Below are 6,758 nucleotides of genomic sequence, written 5' to 3' on the forward strand. Positions count from 1 at the left end.
CATGGGTGACGAGCCCAACTTCTGCACCAAGGCGATGATTGCATTCACGCATCCATGCATAATATAAGACTGCATTTACTATGTTTTGTTTACCTGTATCTTTTGTACTATTTCTTGTCTAGTGCGGTGGTGCGTAATCTTGAGGGGAGATCACACTGAGCTGGTCACTCATTCATTAATGTTCAACGATACAGAGGAGGCAGGTACAAGTGATGATGGTCGTGCGGTGGACCTGGAGTCAACTACCGCTGAAGAGGAGTTTTACGATGAGGAGTCGCATCAGGAAGCAGCTGCCTACTATGGCTTAAATCAATAGACTAGTTGTTATGGTTATTTTTGAACAATTACATTTTGGAATTTTATATATAGGCCCCAACTAAGTGGCCCAGGATATTCATTTTGAGATGGGTTATATTTATACGACGCTTGCTTCTATTAATCGCACTTTGATTTGATTGTCTATTGATCACCGGTTAACACTAGATTTTCAAGAAATGAATTAAATACTCGGGTCTCGAAAACTGGAGTGTTACAAGTTGGTATCAAAGCGGAGTATGAGATAGCCTGGCCGTGGGATCAACATACAAATACCTTAAGGGATTAAACCTGGACAAAACTTAAAAATTTATCTTAAAAAGTAAATAAGATGAGTAAACATAGAAACAGAGCACTTAGGCCCCTTAGGTATTAGTAGAATGAACAATTGAACCTATGAAGAAATCCTCAATAGTTAGGAAGGGCTTAGAGCATGAACCATCTAGGAAAGAGCAAGCTAGTCATCTGAACATACAAATAGAAACCATAGCCCCCTTGAAAACTTAACCAGAAATGGCATTTAGAAGCTAAACTTCCTCGCCATGCAACCGGCATGATTTCTGATTTCGTAATTTCTAATTCCGCAGGAAATTATGCCACCCGTATTACGGTCACAGATGACGAATACAGTTGATATACACCCGATTCCATCAACGGAACGTCTATGGGAGCACAGTCCCGTATACACGTCAGGCCTTCCGCCTGGGGTGGCAAACGGGGACACCGAGTTGGAAGTTGTAGGGGATTCTCCCTCTCCCCATATATTCATGTCAGGGTTACAGTCATAGTATTTCGAGCGACGGACACCTTCAGTTGAACCTTCAACTACTGCTTATGTAGACACGCCGACGGTAACCACCGCCTTCGCAGCCTTTGCGCAAATAGCAGCGACCATGCAACAGCAGTAGGCTACCTTCATGTAGCAACAACAGGATTCACACGCTCTCATGATGGAGACCCTGCAAAGCCGTGGAGGGATGTCACGCGATGCAGAGGTGAGAGGCGCTGACATGTTCGATCGTTTCATGAGGCTCCGTCCACCGACTTTCGAAGGAGCGCCTGACTTGGTTCAGGCTGAGCATTGGTTGGCAAGGATTGCCAAGGTGATGGGGCCCCTGGAGTGCTCCGATGCTCAAAAGGTCAATTTGGCCACATACCTGCTAGAGGAGAGGCTGAAATTTAGTGGAACAGGGTGCAAAGAGGTGTGCTCGCTGGGTACGCCTGAACATGGCTTGGCTTAAGGATGAAGTTCCTGTAGAAATACTTCCTACGGTCATGCCGAAGTGAAAAGATCGCTCAGTTCCTGAAACTGGAGCAAGGGAACATGACGGTTGCCCAATACGAGGTGAAGTTTGACGAGCTATCTTGATATTTACCCAAAGCCCTTGAAGACGAGGAGTATAAGTTAGAGAAGTTTAAGGAGGGGCTAAAGCCTGGGATACAATCTCGGCTGTGCACCTGGGATTTCGGGGACTTTTCGGAATTGGTGGATAAGGCGATGCAAGTACAGAAGGACTTTGAGCGTACCATTCGCTCCCGCCTTCCAGCCCAAGACGCCCAAATCAGACAAAGGCATGCGCCTCCTACTCCGTCTACTCCAGCAGAGAGGTCTAGGCCGCTATCAGCACGAGCTCTGCCCTTACCTTCCGACGGGAGCTGTAAATACTGCGGCAACATGAACCACATTGCCCAAAATTATTTCCGAAGAATACGCGATCAGGGTATTCTACTACCGGGAAACCGCCCCCAGCAGAATTCGGGGACAGCCAGGACGGCGCCCAGGCCCCAACAACCTAGGCTGGCACCCTCAGCCCAGTAGAGGGCGCCCCCGGCTTGGGTATACACAGTCACTGCCTTAAAAGCCGAGCAGGATCCTCTCCAGACCATCCACGGTACCGCTCACATTCACAGTACCCCTGTACTTACCTTATTTGATTCCTATGCAACTCTTTATTTCATTGATTCTGTTATTGCATCTAGATTAGGACTGAATACAACTCGAATGCATACCCCCTAGTTGTAGCATCCCCTATGGGTAAATTTGTAGAAACAGACAAAATGTGTAGGGCATGTCCCATCACCTTCGCAAATCACAAGGTGACTGTGGACCTAGTCGTCATGCCCATTAGACAGTTCGGCGTCATCCTAGGGATGGACTAGCTTACACTTGTGCGCACAGTCACGGACTGTCGTGGTAAGACGATTACGATAACCATTCCCGGGCAGGCCCCTTTCACTTTGAAGGGAAAGGGTAAGCACAGGGAGTTTAAGAGCTTGCAAGCTCTAGCCGAAGGCAAGACAGAAGAAGTCTCCATCAGTCGGATACCAGTTGTGCGGGAATTCCTAGAGGTATTTCAAGAAATACTAGGGCTTCCCCCAAGGCGAGCAGTGGATTTCTTCATAGATCTTAAACTAGGGACCGCCCCCATTTCACTGCCCCCGTTTTGCATGCCTCCTTGCGAAATAGAGGAGTTGAGAAATCAAATTGATGGGCTGCTTGACCAGGGCTTCATCTGCCCCAGCATTTCTCCTTGGGGAGCGCCAGTTCTGTTTGTCAAGAAGAAGGACGAGTCAATGCGTCTCTATATAGACTACAAGAGACTGAATGACGTGACGATCAATAACAGATATCCCCTGCCACGTACCGATGATATATTCGATCAGCTCAAGGATGCCAAGTATTTCTCAAAAATAAATCTGTGCTCGGGATATCATCAGTTGAGAATTAGGGATGAGGATATCCCTAAGACAACATTCAGAACTCGTTATGGGCACTACGAGTTCTTGGTAATGTCCTTTGGGCTTACAAATGCTCCCGCAGTGTTTATGGACCTTATGAATCGGGTCTTCATGCCGTACTTGGTCCAGTTCGTGATCGTGTTCATTGATGACATCTTGGTTTATTCCAAAAGCCGGAAGGAGCATGAGCAACACTTGCAGGCAGTCCTGAGTACCCTGAAAGAAAATCAGTTATATGTCAAGTTGTCAAAGTGCGAGTTTTGGGAAGAGGAAGTAAAGTTTTTAGGACACGGGGTTAAGGCAAACGGGATAGCGGTTGATCCAGGGAAGTCGGAAAGCGGTATCTAAGTGGGAGTAACCCACTACAGTTACCGAGGTCCGGAGTTTCCTCGACATGGTAGGATACTACAGGCGCTTCATCAAGGAATTCTCCCAGATCGCACGGCCGCTCACCCGACTGACAAAGAAGAACAATCGGTTTACGTGGGATGAGAACACGGAAGCAGCTTTCCAAGAGCTGAAGATGAGACTGACTTCTGCGCCAGTTCTCACTCTTCCAAAAGAAGGAGAAACGTTCATAGTATATAACGAAGTCTTGAAGTTTGGTTTAGGCTGCGTTCTAATGCAGAACAACAGGGTGATCGCTTACGCTTCTCGCCAGTTGAAAAAGCACGAGGAGAATTACCTGACTCATGACTTAGAGTTGGCAGTTGTTGTTTTCGCTCTAAAAATATTGAGGCATTATCTCTACAAGAAAGACTTCCAGTTATTCTGTGACTATAAGAATCTGAAATATATATTCACGCAAAAATATCTGAATATGCGTCAGCGTCGATAGATGGAGACGCTTAAAGACTTTCGTTTTGATATATCCTACCATCCTGGTAAAGCAAACTCTGTGGCCGACGCTTTGAATCAAAAGAAGAAACATGAACTGATAGCCACCCTGATGATCAAAGAGTGAGAGATGATGGAATTCGTACAGGACTTCAACATCCAGCTCACACTCGATGAGCCAGATGCTTACTTAGCTCTTCTAACCATTGAGTTGACCCTAATGAACCGTATAATTTCAGTCCAAGATCAGGACAAATGGCTGGTTAAGATGAAGGAGAGGTGTAGGAGCAAAGAAATGCCTGGTTGAAGGATTGATGATGATGGCGGTCTCAAATACCAGGGGCGAGTATGCGTGCTTGATAATGCAGATTTGAGAAAAGAGGTGATGACAGAGGCACATCACTCCAGAATAACCATACATCTGAGGAGTACAAAGATGTACAATGAGGTAAAGAGGCAGTACTGGTGGGGCAATATAAAGAGGGACATCACAAGCTTCGCAGCAAGATGTATGGTGTGCCAAAAGATAAAGGCTAAACATCGTAAACCTGCAGGCCTTCTGCAGCTACTGCCACTAGATGAATGGAAATGGAACAGTGTCTCCATGGACTTCATATTCGGCCTTCCTGCGATGCAGCAGAAGCACGACTCGATCTGGGTCATCGTCGATAGATTGACAAAAGCTGCCCGATTCCTCTTGATTCGCACGACAGATTCCATCGATAGTTTGGCGAAATTATACATCCGGGAAGTCATGCGATCCTATGGAGTTCCGCGGGAGATTATATTGGATCAAGACGCCATGTTTACTTCTGCCTTTTGGAAGAGGTTATAGGAAGAGATGGGCACTGAGCTCGAGTTCAGCACATCATTCCACCCTCAGACGGATGGACAAACTAAGCGGGTAAACCAGATTTTAGAGGATATGTTGAGAGCATGTGTCCTGGACTTTCAAGGCAACTAGGACGATCACTTCGCTCTAGCAGAATTTGCATACAACAACAGCTTCCAGTCCAGCATAGGCATGGCACCGTACGAGGCTCTCTATGGTCGCCCTTGCCGAGCCCCTTAGTGCTGGGCAGAAGTTAGGGAGAGGAGCTTGTTAGGGCCCGTGCTTGTCCAAGCTACTACCCAGGTTATTGATGTGGTCTGACAGCGTTTACGAACCGCCCAAAGCAAACGGAAGAGCTATGTAGACAATCGGAGGCGTGATTTGGTGTTCATAGTAGGCGATCATGTATTCTTGAAAATCTCACCCATGAAGGGTTTGATAAGGTTTGGGCAGAAGGGGAAACTGGCACCGCGATTTATTGGTCCATTCGAAATCTTGGACTGTGTGGGAACCATGACATACCCCTTAGCACTGCCTACCGCACTGGCTAGAATTCACAACGTCTTCCACATATCCATGCTAAAGAAGTATACGCCAGACGAGTAATATATCATCAGCTGAGAGCAAGTCGAGTTCACTAAAGATGCTTCATGTACCAAGGAGCCTATTCGCATCCTAGATCGTAAGGAGCAGGGATTGCGGACAAAGATGATACCACTAGTCAAGGTTCTCTAGTCGCACCATGGAGAGGAAGAAGCAACCTGGGAATGAGAAGCTGAAGCCATAGAAAAATACCCTTACTTGTTCAACAATATGCTATAGGTAATTTCAAGGGTGAATTTTTTTTTTTTTTAAGGGGGTAGACTGTAACACCCTGTACCTCTGGTACATGGGTGTTACCTCTTAAAACAACATTAATGAAAACCGAGATCGATTAGCTAGGTAACTTGAACTTATCATGTGCAGGGTAGGACCTTCCATCAAAGTTGAGACCATCCACCACAACCCTTAGAAACTCAGTTTGCACTCCACACCAGTCAAGAAGGTAGCCTCGATTGAACATCTTAAGTCAGATCAATTTCTAAGTCAACTAGTTATAGCAGCATTATAAGACTCGATCCATGTGGGTCAGTGAGTAGCCAACGGAGTACCACTACGTCTTAAATCCATACTTAACCGTTACATTCATGCATCCATGTATAATACAAGACTGTATTTACTATGTTTTGTTTGCCTGTAAATTGTTGTTGCTGTTTTACATACCGTGAGAAATTGAAGGCGCACTCCATGTGTTTGAGGAAATGCTACACAAGCTTGATCTTAGCTCGAACTCGGCTCGAACTGGCCCGAGCTGTTGACTAAACCGAGTCGACCTAGCTAATCAAGCTCGAGGACCAAGCCAAGTCGAGGTCGAGCTGTGCCAAGCTGGACTCGGTTCGACTCGTGTACAACTCTAATGATGGATGATACACATAGAAGGTGTGCCCCATACGATGGATGGTGGACATCAAAAGTGGGCCCCACATAACAGAAACTAGTTTCAAAGGTGGGGCCCACATGATGGACACATCAAATGTGAATTCCATATGATGGGTAATAGAAGGAGCCCCACCTAAAGGAAAATTAGCATTGATTGTGGGCCCCACATGATGGATGGCCTACATCAAGATGGGCCCCATATAAAGGATGGTTCACATCAAAGGTCAACCCCTAATGATGAATGGTCCACATCTAAGATGGGTCCCGCTTGATGGATAACCCATTTTAAAGGTTTGACTCACACAATGATGATCCACTTTCAATGTTGTCCAACATGATAGATAGTCAAAATATCTTAAACCATGAAGATTGTAACCATCCATTCTTTTGCCATTAGAGAAACAATTAATATATAATGAGATTCATAAAAACAATCATTTGTATTGGTCTTATAATAGAATTATTTAAATCTTTAAAAATGACATTAACTATCCTTTTTTTTTTTTGAAAAAAAAAAGTCTTATTTAATTGTTTTACTAAACATGCTTATTTTAAA

This window comes from Magnolia sinica, chromosome 6 (genome assembly GCF_029962835.1).
Source record: "Magnolia sinica isolate HGM2019 chromosome 6, MsV1, whole genome shotgun sequence".
In the NCBI taxonomy this organism is placed as follows: Eukaryota; Viridiplantae; Streptophyta; class Magnoliopsida; order Magnoliales; family Magnoliaceae; genus Magnolia; species Magnolia sinica.